This window comes from Heterocephalus glaber, unplaced genomic scaffold, assembly GCF_053883595.1.
Source record: "Heterocephalus glaber isolate CG9 unplaced genomic scaffold, H.glaber_assembly_v1.0 deba00001606, whole genome shotgun sequence".
NCBI lineage: Eukaryota > Metazoa > Chordata > Mammalia > Rodentia > Bathyergidae > Heterocephalus > Heterocephalus glaber.
This window is the reverse complement of record NW_028258377.1, coordinates 17186887-17202921: the sequence shown is the minus strand read 5'-3', so window position 1 is coordinate 17202921 and position 16035 is coordinate 17186887. Positions and strand designations below refer to the sequence as shown.

The 16035-nt window shown below is 44.0% G+C and overlaps 1 protein-coding gene across 2 annotated transcripts in view; it reads right to left on the bottom strand.

Moving 5' to 3' along the window:
- Sh3pxd2b (SH3 and PX domains 2B) overlaps positions 1 to 16035 on the bottom strand; it is a 109015-nt gene that overhangs the window by 51432 nt on the left and 41548 nt on the right. The window lies entirely within an intron of this gene.

Here is a 16035-nt window from a genome sequence, read left to right as displayed (position 1 = left end):
ACATTTTAGGTGTACAATATAATGACATTCATCATTGGAGATATGCACCTTTACATAATCTCTCTTGGTTCTTATTTTTTTCCCCTTCCCCTGCCCTCCTTTCAACCCCTCCATCCCTCCCTATTTACAAAGACTTTGTTTCCATTTTTTCATATTAATTCCATTCTTTTTTCCTTTCCCCTTCCCCTCCTACTTCCCCTTCCCCCCTTTTCTTCCTATTTCACATTATCTATTATACCTTTTAGTCCTTATTTACACTTTCAGTTTCTCACACTAGAGAAACTATTTGGTATTTACATATGTGCGTTCTATTTATTTCACTTAAGAGTATCGCCTTGATGTGCATCCATTTAGCTATAAATGTCTCTAATTTTTCATTTTTAATGGCTGAGTAGTACTCCATTTTGTAAAAAAACCCACATTTTCTTTATCCAGTCTCTGGTTGATGGGCAAAATTGGGCTGCTTCCAAGTTTTAGCTATAACAAATTGTGCTGCTATGAACATGGGTGCACATATATCCTGTGGTATGATTCTTTTAATTCTTTGGGGGAAGATATTCAGCAGGGGAATAGCTGGGTCAAATGGGACTTCCAGTCCTAGTTCTCTGAGGTATCTCCATACTGATTTCCACAGTGGTTGCACCAGTCTACACTCCCACCAGCAGTGGAGCAGGGTTCCTCTTTCCTCACAGCCCTGCCAGCATTTGTATTGGTTGATGTCATGATAGCAGCCATTCTTTGTGGGGTGAGGTGGAATCGCAAGTGTTGTTTTCATTTGCATCTCTCGAATGACCAGTGATGAAGACTTTTGGTGGACTTCTTGGGGTCTTCCATATAGAGTACCATGTCATCTGCAAATAATGACAATTTGACTTCTTTGTTTTCTATCTTTATTCCTTTTATTTCTTTCTCTTGTCTAAGACAATTTCTTACATCAACAGCTGCCATACTGTGAAAGCTAAGAGTTGCCCAAGGCCATTCTTGGTTTTCCTGGGAGTTTCTGGCCATGAGACCTAAAGTGTGAAGAATACCTTCAGAGCCATCAGAATTTCATGGACAGAAGACTATCCTCTTTCCTAAGAACTGTCAGGTTGTGTTAGGGAATAAACAATCAAGAATCCCCTTTTCTGATTAAGTTATGCCTAGGACATCATTTTACCCCTTGACTTTCTAAGAAGTCCTCAGCTTGGCTCAGGAGACAGCTTTGCACTTGACTGTGCCCTAGATGCAGGGGATACAGTAATGAGAGGATTCGTAGTCTCAAGAGGAGCCTGCAAAATACACTGTTAATACAAGGTGGTGCTGGAGGCACCATGAGCTAGCTAGGGGTAGGCTGCCGGGGGCAGAAGAGTGGGTAGAGAAGGAAGGGGGCATGGTTTATTTAATAGCACCATAACTGCATCTCTGACATTTTAAAGAATTAATGTGTAATGTTTCACTTGGTATTCAAAATTGCAAGATCTGCTGCTTACTCCCTGTGTGTGAGATAAAACCTTTCAGGGCCTCATTTTTAAGTCTGCCATAATGATAGCAACTTACAGCATTACTCTATGGATTAAAACTGGACCGTGATAGTCACTAATGTTATCATCAAATATTCCTAGTACTTTTTCTTAGCACAGGATACTTATAGAGTGGACCTTTGACTTATGAACTCAACTTATTCAAGAAGGCTGGTTGTAACACAAGTTGGTCAACTGAAGGCTCAGGCTCCTCTACACAGCCTTCCAAGTCTCTCTGGTGTACACAGGCAGATCTCAGTGTCCTTAGAGAGACATTGGCATAGGATTTCTCAATTAGCCCCATACAGGAAAGGATATTGTAATGTTCCTTCCAGAATTCTTTTTTTTTGGTACTAGGGATCGAACTCAGGACCTTGCACTTGCAAGGCAGGTGGTGGAACCACCGAGCTAAATCCCCGGCCCCGTTCCAGAGCTCTTTAAGGGTTAAATCTGCATCTGAGACCAGCTGGAAGCGCAAGTTGGTTGTAATTCAAGACTTTGGTCGTAAGTTAAAACTCAAATCCTGGTCATAACTGAAGTTGTTCATATGTCAGGCCAGTTATAATCCGAGGGTCCACTGTAATTTCCCCATGTCCTTGAAGTGGGCCAATTCTATGTGATCAGAAGACATGTGTCACATGAGGGTGAAGATTTATGATTGGTACATGGTTTACATTCTCTAGTTCCCTCTGCCATGGGTGGGGCTGGTCACAGTCTAGACAATGGATACTCTGTCAGTGGGGGCACTGCAGTGGGCAGGGGTCAGGGCATGCAGAAACCATTGATGGCTGTGTTACCAGAAAGACACAAGATGCCTTTGTTGTCTAGTGAGGCTTTTGTTATAGCAGCAATCTGTGACCCACTCTGTTTGGTATATGGGTCAAGGAGTCAAAGCAGATGGAGAAGGAGTCCTGACCCTCCTGAAGTAATGGTTGGCATGTGAAAAGCCCACCATGACTGTACCTCAAGGAGAGAGTTACCCTGGCTCTAGATCTGTCCCTCTGTTAAAATGAAAGAAGCTGGGAAAAATCCAGAAGAAATGAGAAGAGCTATTGATTGGGTAGGCATTTGGAAGGGGCAACAGTTTCCCATGTGGAAGAGGAGAGAAATGTGCCTATTGAGCACCTACTGTATGCAAGGGATACACTAGATTCTTCAGAAACCTTCCCTTGTGAAATCCTCAGAATACCCCTGAGCATGGACAATAGTATCCTGGAAACTCCAGGCCAGGGGAGTGAAGCAATCTGTCTAGGGGCCTGGAGCCAGCAATGTGGCAGGGACAGAGATGGAAGCTCATGTGTTCCTTCGTCATCACATCATCCACCCAATCCTGCACCCCCAGTGCTATGAAGGCAATGAAAGAGAAGAGGGTCATTTTTCCAGGCTGGTACTCCCTGCCTCTTCTGTGCTGTTTTGTCTGACGCCCCTCAGGTAGGTGGGCCTGCCTGTTTGGCTAGTATCCTAAAAAGCTGCTGGGCTCACAGGTTTGTCCCAAAGCCGGGGCTCAACATACTATCCACAGGTATTTTGTTTTGTTCTGCAGTGCTGGGAATTGAACCCAGGGCCTGCACATGCTAGACAAGCCCTCTATCCCTGAGTTATGCCCCGGCCCATTATCTATAGTTTTATTTGTGGTTTTCAGTCACTGATCCCTGCTCTGTTCTGTGTGGTAGTGGGGAAATACTCGATCCACTCCCCTTCATATACTGGTGAGACCACTCAAGATTTTCTCTTGAAAAGGGAAGCATCCTTTTAAGAATCCAAGAGCTCTTTACTAGTACATAGATGGCACTCAATAAAAACTGGCAGAACTAGATGTTCATAGTAGGGGAGGCTGTGTGTGTATGGGGAAAAAGGAATGTGGCAAGACTCAGTACTCTTCATTTGCTGTGAACCTAATACTACTCTAAAAAATAAAGTTTATTAATGAAAAAAAAAATTGGCCCAAACCAAGGACTGCAATGGAGAGAACTTTCTGGGAGGCAGCTTGAGAAGATGGTTGCTAGGCAACCTGATGAATATTTACAAGTATAAAATAATTAATTGGTAATCACTACTGACATCGCATAGCATTACAGCATCCCTCTGAAAGAAATGCTATAAATCCCCAAGTTACAGATGAGGAACAGGGGTGCAGAGGGCAGTGAACTTGCCTGAAAGTCACATAGCAAAAAAGTGGTGCAGTCAGTCAAGCATCTTTGTCTAAATCCAATTCTTCTTCCCTATGATCACTCTTTAGGTAGCTTCAGTGTCATGTGAACATGAAAAATCAGCCTGAGATGAGGTAAGTTTAATATGCTGTGCAAACGTAAACAGTAAGCTTTCTTTTCAAAAGCAATTAATCAGTCTCGGCTGCAGAGTGTTTCAGAGATTTATAGGTTTTTGTCTAACACTATTTCCCTTTCCAATTTTGTTTTTAAGATAGTGTTGAAATATCATTGAAGGAAAGTTTTTTTTTTTTAAAGAAAGCACCAGCACTGAGCATAATGGTGTACGGATATAGTAATCCTCACACTCTGGAGGGCTGAGGCAGGAGGACTGCCAAGTTCAAGCCCAGCCTGGACAACTTAGCGACTTAGCAAGGCCCTGTATCAAAAGAAAACATAAAAAAAGCTGAGGATGTGGCTCAATGTGAAGGCCTGGGTTCAATCCCAAGTATCACTCACACACACACACACACACACACACACACACACACACACCCCACAAGACCAATGATCCATCCACACTAACAAGACAAGACTACTCCACTCTACTGACATCCTTTCAAACCCCTATCTGGTTGCTCACATGCTCTAACAAGTTCCCACCCAGCACTGCAGTTTCAGTCTTCACTGCTTGGTCTTAGGCAGTCACCCTCCCATCCTTTGTTCTGACTTGCTGCCACCCAAGTGTGGCCCAGAGAGCTGGAAGGTCTGTCAGTGCTATTTAGTAACATATCTGTGTATGTAAGTAAGGTAACATATCTGGGTTTACATGCTGCAGTTTAACTACAGATATCACCCCTAGGAACCAGCAGCCCTGGGGTGAGATCCTGGTGTCCTTGGCCAGACACCTGTCCAAGGGCCGAGCAGGGCTGACTGTGGAACAGGGAACACAGCCTGCTGTGGGAGGAGGGAGGTCTATGTCAATGAATGCTGTATGCAAACTCTTTGAGGACACACTCAGTGCTCAAAAGAAATCCCCTCTCTTTGCATTCTCTCCACACTGAATATGTTATTTTGAAAGTTAACTTGGAAATTTCTTGTAATAGTCTAGGAGGCTGTATTTTTTTAAAAATTGTGTTAAATATTATAAAACATGGTTCCAACCACATTTAAGGGCATACAGGTCAGTGGCATCAAGCACATCCACATCACTCTGCAAATAGCACCATCATCTGCCTCAAGTGCTCCTCCACCATCGAAGACAGGAACTCTGTCCCTAGTAAAATGACAGTACCTCATTCCAGCCCCCCACTACCTCCATTCTACTTTCTGTCTCCATGAATTTGATTATTCTAGATAATTCTCATAAGTGGAATCATACAATATTTGTCCTTTTGTGACTGGTTAATTTCATTTAGCACAATGTCTTCAAGATTCATTCATATTGTAGGTTGTGTTAGAATTTTCTGCCTTTTAAAAGCTGAATAATGTTCCCTGTGAGGCTGTGTTTTAAGGTTGGTTGCCAGCCTGTGGCACTACTAGAAGGTGGTAGAGCCTGTAAGAGGTAGAGCCTTATAGGAGGAAGTTAGCTCTTTGGGGAGTATGCCTTGAAGGGACCCCAGTCCCTTTTTGTCTCTCTCTGCCTCCTGGACACCACGAGGTGAACAAGCCTCTTCTGCACATGCTCCTGTCATGATGTCCAGTGACACCACAGGCCCAAAGCAATGTGGCTAAGTGACCATGGACTGAGACTTCTGAAACCCTGAGCCAAAATAAACCTTTCCTTCACCTAAGTTGGTATTTCAAGTATAACACAGGGCTGGCATATAGGTGGAAATATTCTGTCTGCACTGTGAAATATGGTAGCTACTAGCCCCAAGTAGGTGCCGAGTACTTGAAAAGCAGCTAGCTTCTGCAACTGGGGAACTGAATATAAAAATTTTATTTAATTTAGATTTAAGTCACCCATGTGACTAGTGGCTATTATACTGGACAAAACAGGGCTGGGCTATAACAATCCAGTCCAGTTTTGTTTTATTTTATTACCCTATGAATGTTAACAGCAGTCTATGCAATTGCTATCTGGAAGAACCAGCACCGAGTGCTGAAAGTTGGCAGGTTGGAGGCCCGAGAGCTATTGTGTTTTTGGGCTTAGTGTATCCAGGTTCACAGGCCACAAGTGATTTCTATAATGACAATTGTCACACTTGGTGGGCCAGGGATTTAGCTCAGTGATTCTGGTGCCTGCCTCGCAAGCGCAAGGTCCCAAGTTTGATCCCTGGTACCAAAAAACAAAATAAGATAATAAAAAATTGTCACACTTGGTATCCAAAGGCCTTTAGGGACTCCATGTAGACACTCAGCCCCAAGCTGTCATCCCCAACAAAAGTCCAATCACAGATATTATCCTGGATAACAAGAAAACCCACTGTGCCTGCTCCTGTCCCAAATAACCAAAGAAGCAGAGCTCAGGGAAAGGAACCAGGAGGCAGATGAATCAGCTTTGCGGGCAGGAGGGGAGAGGGAGGCACAGCAAGCTGCCACATCACAAGCCTCCAGGGGACCAGTGAACACTTCATCAGCAGTTTCCAGCCCCCAGCCTGCGGTGGTGGCGGAGAGAAAGCAACCATGCTGTCCAAGGCAAACACCACAGGGGCTGGCATGGAGGCCACACGTGGTTCCTGTTAGCGGCAGCCATCGAAGCTGGACTCGGGAAGGGTTTACTCCCTCAGTATCACAAAAGCTCCAAGTAGCAGAGGAGCTGGAACAGGAAGTGGAGAGAGGCTGGGGGCCCAATGAGCACAGCTGCAGCTGGGGGGAAGCCAGGTGCTCCCTGGGGCAGGGGCTTTGGGGCCCTGATCATACTAGTATAATATCAGCCCATGCTTCTACAGGCAGCTTGTTGTCTTTGGAGATTCATCCCCTCAATCAGCTGGTCTCTGTGTCAGTGTGCCTGGTGTCCTGATGGACATGCCACACACAGCCTGCCACCTCCTCCCATCTGTCTACTTCTCTCAATCCTTCCAGCTCTACTACGCCTATCCCTCCATTTTCCTGGTTGGATTTCCTTATCTGTCTGCTTATCCCCACCATCTTTTCACGGGTATACAGGAGGTACCTGGTATATAACTGTGCAAAGAACGAGTGAACAAATGAAGTAATGAATGAACAAACAAATAAACAAATTAGAAAATGGTCTGGTTAGTCACTGTCTAGGAAAGGAGAAACTTGCAGGGAGCAGCAACAAGACCTGGAGTTGAGTTTAGATGTAACTGCCTGAGATAATCATGCCTCTTTCGATCTTACAAATACGGAATTGTTAATTGTATGGAAAAGGGCAATGCCAGTATTTTCTCAGCTATACCCCCCTGGCAAGGTGGTAACTTTTCAGGGGGAAGGGAAAAACAGTTCACGAAGGCGTACTCAAGTTTCAGAAGACAATGTGTGGGGAAGAGTGCCTGAGCTTGGAGGGAAGGTGGTTTTGGGCACATGTGGCTGGCAGTCTTAGGCCAGGTGTTGGCTAGGATCTCACTGGGACGCTCTGCCAACTAGGCAAGCCTGCCTAGGGAGTGGGAACTCTGGTTCTGACATCTGCCATACCTGTCGCAGAAAAAAGCCAACACTAGGGGTGGCATGCACAGGATGGTGGGTAGTGGTGGTTCTGGGCAGACAAGTCTCCAAAAAGGGGCCCTGGGGCTGTCAAATTCCCAAGAGGGCAGAGTGGAAGTGAAACTGGAAACACATGAGTTTTGCTGAATGCTGTGAGACATGCCCTTCTGTCTCTGGAGAGAAGGCACAGATACAGAGATGCAGCCTAAGCACGGTGGTACCTGAAGCCTCTGTGTCCCCAGCAGTGAGGCACCTGAGCAGAAGGGGTTGGGGAAGGCCTCCAGGTTCCCACTCACGGACTTCCGGTAGGGAGTATTCCTTATAGATGCACCTGGTGCCTGTCCCAGACAGCTCCCTGGCCAGCCGCATGACTCAGCTGGCTCAGTGCCCACTCCCTCTGCTGCTGCCCATGGCTGTGGGAACTCTGCAGGAAACCCAGTTGAACCTCTGCATCTCTGCATGTGTCTTCTTAGAGAGTCAATTCCTTACTCAGCCCCTGCTCAGATTTCAACTCTGCCAGGAAGCAAGCCCTATCTGAGTGTCCTGGCTATGAGAGGGGTCCCTCTCTGAGAATCCTGATTTATTCCTAGCTGGAGTAACATGCTTGTCCCCAAAACACCGAGAGGTTGTAGAAAGCACATTCATCCAGGCTCCCTGTGCCAGCCTGGGGACCAAGTCAGCCATTGTTTAACTGTGTGTTCTATGAAGAGGGAGGCCCTGGCTCCAGTCATGGCCGCGACCATACCATGAACTACTGGGAAAACTCAGGTGAAGGTCAGATGGCACAGGATAAAGCGAAGCCCTCACATGTCTGAGGCCCATTAGCAAAGGACTCCTCCTGCTTAGGAATCCCTTCTGCAGGACTGACTGCCCCTCTTAGAAGGAGCATATGGCCTCCCCGGCTGCCATTATAGGGCTCCCCGGCAACCATTCCACCACTCCCAGGGCAGAGGAGGTGAGCCAATCCCAGCGCCGAGGAGGAGACTCCCTGGCTGCCATCCCACTGCTCCCAGGGCAGAGGAGATAAGCCCTGCGGCAGCACCCCTGCCCCTGTGGGAATGAGAAGACATGTAAACAAGCCTCAAACACAGACTTCCAGATCACCTACAACAACCCCAAAGGGAAATGAGATGGAACAATCTGATACTCAACCACCTGGACTCCCTGACCTGGCAACAAAAGAGGATCTGGAAAAAATGAAATCAGAAATAATTTCTCACATAACAGCAGAGATTGTGCCCACAGTGCAAGACATGATTAATAAATGTAGAGAGGACACAGATAAAAAATAGAGGAGCTTAGGAACATGATGGAATCCCAACAAAGGAAACAAATGGGATCCATAAAAGATACAAACAGATTTCCAGGACATTAAAAACTCCATTGAAAGTTTTTAAAAACTCCATTCTACGCAGTAGAATGAACCAATGTGAGGACAGAATTTCAGAAATAGAAGAAAAGATTGCAATTCGTGACCAGGAAAAGAAAAATTGCTTTAAAATAGTAAGGGACCACAAGAAATCAATCCAGCAGCTGGTAGACAATGCAAAGAAGAATAACATAAGACTGATTGGAGTGAATGAAGAAACAGGAGAGAGGGCAGATGACATACAAAAACTGTTCACAGAAGTGATGGCAGAAAACTTCCCAAGCAGGGGAAAAGAACTTGACATACAGATAAGTGAGGCATATAGGACTCCAACTAGCCTTGATCAAAAAAAAACTACACATAGGCATAAAATTGTTAAGATTCCAGAAACCCAACGGAAGAACAAAGTTCTACAAGCAGTGAGAGAAAAGAAACAAATCACATACAAAGGAAAGCCCATCGGAATCACAGCAGACTTCTCAATGCAAACCCTCAAAGCAAGAAGAGCTTGGAGTTATGCATTTCAAGCCCTAAAGGAAAACAGCCTCCAACCCAGATTGATGTACCCTGCAAAACTATCTTTCAAAATTGATGGGGAAATAAGATACTTTCATGATAAAAGAGCACCTCAGGAACTTCATGAATATCAAACTGGCACTCCAAAACATTTTAGACAATACCCTAGGAAAAGACAATGAGGATCACAACTCCAGGAAACCCAGCAGAATGAATCCATTGGGCGTGACAAATTAAACTCAAAGGGGGAGAATCCAACAAAAAGAAAAAGTCATGACAAGGCTTTTAAAACTTTTAACTTTATCTCCCTAGTGAGTGTATAATTCAATCTTGTTATTGTACTGATTAGTATTTTTCTGATTCTAGAGTTGCACACCTTTCCTTGTGCTATATTGGCTATTTATCATCTTCTTATGTCTACATTTTAATTGGGTTGTCTATTAATGAGCTCTAAGAATTCTTTATATATTCTGGTCATAGGTTATATGCATTGTAAATATGGTCTCTTTAAGGACTACTTTTCATTTTAACGATGTCATTTAAAGTTCTAAATTTTGATGGAATCTCATCTATCAATTTTTTTCTTTTATATATCATATTTTTTGTATCCTAAGAAGTTCTCATCTACCCTAAATTCATGAACATTTTCCCTTATAATTTCTTCTTGAAGTTTTATAGTTTTAGTCTTTCATATTTTGGTTCATAGATCCTTTCAAGTTATTTTTATGTATGGAAATAAAGGGTTGAGGTTAATTTTTTTATATACGGATACCAGGTGTTCTAGTGCTGTTTGCTGAAAACACTATCTCTTCCTCGGCTCTTGAATTGAGTTTATATTCTATAAAATGCTAATGTTAAATAATCTTTCAAAACTCAGTGGACCATATATGTGTGATTCTATTTCTAGATTCTCTGTTTTATTCAAATGATCTATATGTCTTTCCTTACACTAACACTGCCTTGATTACTGTAACTTTAGAAGAAGTCTTAAAATTAGGTACTAAACGTCTTCCAACACTGTTTTTTTTTTGTTTTTCTTTTTAGTTTTCTAGGTCCTTTGTACTCCTACATAACTTTTAAATTTCAATATCCAATTCTTCATTTACAGAAAGTATACACAGACCTAAATTTTTATATATACCTTGTGTTTTCTAATCCTGCTAAATTTAAATACAAGTTCTAGGGGCTCCTAGAGATTTCTTAGTATTTTCTCTGTTGATGATCATTTCATCTACATATAAAGATTTTACTTCTACCTTGCCAATCCTATCCTAATTGTGTCATTTTACTGCTAGACTATTTTGGTTTAGGCCTATGTTTCAAAGTTTAATGGACAGATGAAGAGTAGGCATATCTGCTCTTGTTCCTCACCTTAGGGAGAAAGCATTGTATCTTCTCCATTCATATAAGATGTTTTTGCTGGAAGTATGGAGTACATTTCTTTGATCTGTTGAGAAGGTTCTGTTCTACTTCTAGTCTCTTGATAGCTTTTACCATGAACAGCTGTAGAATTTAGTCCAATATTTTTTCTCCAACTAGTGACAGGATCATATGGCTTTTTCCTTTCCTCTGTTAAAATGATGACTTTTGGGGGTGGATCTTCCAATGCTGAACCAACACTGCCATCCCTATAAAAGAATCACTTTCTACATCCTGCCAGATCTGACTTCTAATAGTTTGTTTTGTTAAACAAATTTCCATCTATGTTCATACCTTTTTCTTCTATTATCTTTATCCAGTTTTAGGATTAGCACAATGTTGATTTCCTAAAATGAGGGGAGAAGTGTTCCTTCTTTTTTTCTGCTTTAAATGTTTGATATAATTTATCAGTTAAAATGTATATGAGCCTGTTGTTGTCATATAGGTAGGTTTTCAAGCTAGGAATATACTTTAATAAATGCTATTCAAATTTTATATTTCCTCCAGAGTTAGTTTCATTAATTTGTCTTCCAAGGTACTTCTTAGAAGTTGTCAAATTTATTTCAAAAAAGATTTTCATAATATGCCTTCTATATCCTTTTAAATTTTGTAAAATCTGTGGTAATGTCTCCTAGATCTTGATACTGTAATTTTAAAAATGTATAACTGATATTGTGTAATAGGAAGAAAAGGTCTAAAGGATCACGGGAAGTGAGGGGTGTAGGGGAAAGGAAAGAAGGGAAAAGAAAAAATATGAGAAAAGGAAAAAAATGGAAACAAAGTCTTTGCAAATAGGGAAGGGTGGTGGGGGTGAAGGGAGGGCAGGGAAAGGGGAAAAAAATAAGAACCATGTAATGGTACAAGATCCCAATGATGAATGTAACTGTATTTTATACCTAAAATGTACCTGTAAACTTAATGCGGAAAAAAAAAAGGAGCAGACACATTCAGCCCTAAGAAAGGGCAACCTCTGAATAGACAGATCCAAAGGCATACTGGGTCCCAAGGAAGCAGGGACAGGCAGTGAGCAGGAGCACAGGTTTCATGCTTAGCCACATCTGGGTTGAATCCAAGTCCTGTTACATTCTGGCCACCTGACTGCCTCTCTGAGCTTCAGGGGTCCCATTTGTGAAATGGACACAATATTGACCTCATGCTTTCAATTAAGAATTATATGTGATAGCACTGAAATCAGGATTTTGGCACATATGGCTGCCAAATATCTGGCAAAGCAGCAGCTGACGTTATTTCTATTAAATCATGTTTCCACCAGGCATTGCCCTCAGCTATGCAGGCATTCTGGTCATCCCTTGCGCCTGCCTGGATGCCAGCACTCTGCTCCTTCTTTTTTAGAAATTTGAAAATAGTGTGTTTGCAATACATAATGAATACATTCTTGGTTTGGAGTTGGCATATATACATATCAAATCTTAATCCTTTTTGAGGATTTATTTTTCCTGGTACGAGGATCTAACTCAGGACCTTGCACTTGTGAGGCAAGCATGGGCCCCTTTTTGAGGATTTTAACTCCTCCCTTCTCCCTCCTTCTGCAATTCCCTTCCTCATCTGCAAAAGGTGTACCCTCCTGTTTTCCTATCTCCTCTATCTCCTACTTTGCTCCTTAAATTACTTATACTTTGGGTTTCTCATATAAAGAGAAATCATGTGATATTTAACCTTCTGTGTCTGATGTATCTCACACAGCATTATGGTCTCCACGTGCATCAGTTTTCCTACAAATGACACAAATTTATCCCTCTTTGTGGCTGAGTAGTACTCTACTGTGTATGAATACCATATTTTCTTCATTCATTCATCACTTGATAACTAGTGTGACTGTACTGCTGTAAAGATGGGTATGCATGTATCACTGAAACAGCATGTCTTTTTTTTTTGGTATCAGGGATTGAACTCGGGTCCTCGCGCTTGCACAGCAGGCGGTGAAACCACTGAGCTAAATCCCCAGTCCCCCCAGGATGTCTTTTTAACTCTTTTTGGAAGATACCCAGAAAGAGTTGAATCCCTGGGTTGAATAGAATTTCTAGTTCTTGTTTTTTTTGAGGTATCTTCATAGTGACTCCGATAGTGGTTGGACTACTTTACATTCTCCCCAACAATGTAGAAGGGTTCCTTTTCCGACAACCTCACAAGCATTTCTCCCACTGCCACCTTCAAGTGAGCTCTCCAGCATGAGCTCAGGCTGATGCAGAAAAGAGGGGCTGAGTGACCTAGCTAAGGCCACACAGTTGGTAAAACAAAGGGGCGGGACCTGACACCAGGTGTTTCTATTCTAAGCACAGGACTCTACTTCATTCCCTGCATCTCTATGTGAATGAGACATATGTGACCAGATGTCAGCTGGTAGTGGCAGGCTTGACCCTCAGGGGCTGCCTTTCCTAAGACAAGCAAGTTAGGAACCAAGTGAGAAGGTGAGTCCTTCTTAAGGGGACCTTCTCCCTGCTGATGCAGACTGTTTACCCATAAAGGAACCCGAGCCATGCTCTGACTATCCCAAGGGCTTCTCTATAGACCTTTCCTCTGCCTAAATGTCCTGCCTCACCACAGGGGGGCATTTATGGTTTTCTGCTACCTACAGGCAATTTCCCCGATATCGTTTGGGGACTCTACTACCCAGTGTCAATGTCCATTAGCAGGATGCTGATTCTGTTTCCATGATGAGTCAATGTACCTTTGTCTACACTCCTGCAGTGTTCTCTTTCTCCTCCAAGTACTGTGCTGATCTGCTAAGTACACCCTGGAGCTGTGCCGGCAACTACACTGGTCATCACACAGCCTGGACACAAAGTCAGCCAAGAAGTGGAGAGAGACAAGTCTTCTTTGACATGGTGGGCCCTGATACAGCCACATCTGAAGCCAAGTACCCTTGAACTTCTCAGGTGGATTCAATTAATTAATAGGCTTTTAAAATAATCTGTTCTGATTGGGTTTCCGCACCTTAAAATGGTCCTGACTAAAACAAGATCTCACAGCCAAGAAGTGGCAGAATTCGGATCAAAGCCCAGCTCTGTCTGATGCCAAAGCCCAGGATCTTAATAGATTGGCATCGTCTCGCCCTTTCAGATACAACCCAATTCCTCCCAGCAGCCCACATCCATCAATAATCCTGACATTTGTTCTGTGCTTAGAGTAGACCTGCTCGTGTGCATATCATCACCTCTGTAAAAAATAATTTGCCCTTTTAAAGTGTCCAATCAGTGGATTTTAGTATATTCACATGGTTAGGCAATCATAAACACTAATTCTAGAACATTCTTATACCCCGAAGCAGTCTCCCCCTAGACTCTGGCAACAAACCTGCTACTGCTGAATTTCCCTCTTCTGAAGATAATCTTCAACTTTAACTCACAAGAACCTAATCAAATAGCCAGTAGAGAGAGAAGCACCAGACAGCAAAGTGGCTAAGAGCATGGATTCTAGTGTCACCTGCCCAGCCTCAAATCTGATTCTCACTAGCTTTGTGACTTTGGCAAATGAATGAACCACTCTGTGCCTGAGTTTCTTCACCTGTATAATTTTGATAAGCTGGTCATGAGGATTACATGAGGCTACATTTAGATATTTAGCAGGTGGGGCCCACATTTACTGCTCCAGAAAGGCCAGCTGTCTTTCTTGTCATTGCTTCATGTCACTGATGAAGGTGCTCAGGCACAGAGGGGTTAAGGGATGTGACCAGGGCCACACAGCTGGTGCGTGGCTTGGTCCCAGGTCCCCTGACTGAGTCTTTAGCTTTTTCCATTACACCACACTGGCCCTGGTCCTCCTCCACGAGGCCTCAGCCCTTCCCACACTGTGAGCCAAGTTGCTTGTAAAAAAAGCCCAAGGCTACATGCCAGACAGGAGGGAAAGGAGCAGGGAGTCATGAAATCATCTCACTTGAGGGTGTTGCAGCCCCACACAGGCTGGCCTCCGGGCCTGGTCCTTCCCTCACCTCTTCCCACTTCCTGTCTGGTGTGGATGTGGGGTGGGCAAGGACCACTTCCAGGAGGAGCTGACCCTCTGGAATTCCATGACTTTCCCACCCCAGCCATGCAGCAGGGACTCCTCAGAGCCAGCTGAAGCCCTGCCTTAGACAACTTTGTTCTAGGAGGGACAGAGCTGCCTGAGGCAGCTATTTATGTGACAGCAAACCCTCAATTGTTCCCAATTATGTTGAGCCAGTGGAGAAGAGAACTTTACTTTTAAATTCTGGTAGAAATAAAGTTCAGTCAGGACTGGAGCACAGAGGGAGCATAGGCTTTGGGTCTGGAAGTCCTAGGATTAAACTCTGGCCCAAGCAGTCCTAAAGGATGTCACCTGGAGCAAGTTAGATCTGTGCAGAGGGACAGATGATGCCTAACACGGTTACTGAGTCAGGCACATCACATTTAAATGGCACAACAAACACAGGAGGCAGGCACTTTCATTCCCAGTGTGCAGACAAAGAAACTGAAGCTCAGAAACATACAGAGGTGACACCAAGTTGAGACCTTAAAAGGCAAAGTTGTGGTTTGACCAGGTCTGTCTTCAGACTTAAGGCTGTGGTGGAAATGAGACTTCAGATAACACAGTGTAGCCCCAAGCTTCAGAATGTCAGCAGAATGTCACCTTTTCCTACATGATTCCTGGCCTCCCTTCCCACCCCTTCTCTAAGGGCCACTCCTCCAGGAGAGGCTGTACCCATGGTCCCAACTCTCTCACCACAGCTGACAGGCTCAGGCCCAGGTGTGGACTCTGATCCCGGACCCTTGAGAACATCAGATTTCCTCCTGGGCCTGGAGCTGAGACCCAGTAGCTCCAGCTTGTTGACAACAGGAAAGCCACTTCAATTCATGGGGACTGCAGGCGCTGACCCAGGTGGTGCTAAAGGGGCATGCTCTTGGCCAATGTGGGCAAATGGGCAAATTAAGAGCCTGATACACAGAGGCTGGCAGGCAAACAAAGCAGGCTCGATGGAGAATCCTGAGGCTATAGTGACAGATGGCTGGGGAGCTGCCAGCCAATTCTGGCCCTTACAAAGCTGGCTGCAGTTTTTGCTCTGGATTCTAGGACACATACCTTTCTCTTCTCATAAATCCAGTCCCACCCTTGTTTTCAAGCACAAATTAGCAGAGCAGGATTTTGATTTGTGGAAGTAAATAAGCCCTGATGTTTCTTCAAGGAGGTATCAGGTAGGCAGGAGGCCCCTCCTTATTCAGACACCCATGGCGGGCAAGGTCAGTGTAGCAATTTGCAAAAATGCTCACCTAACATTTGCTCTCAAAATTGAGGATCTAACTGAAGGAATCTGCATAAATCACCTTTGGGTCAGGGTCAAATGATATGGCTGCCCTCCATGGGTTCCTCTGTCATTCTCAAACATGCTCATGGTATTGGAAGGTGTTGGGCATGATTCCTTTTCCTATTCCTTTCCCCCAAAAATCAGCTCTTCCCGGCCCCAGTGTTTGCTCCTGCCCCGTCCATTTTAGATGGCATC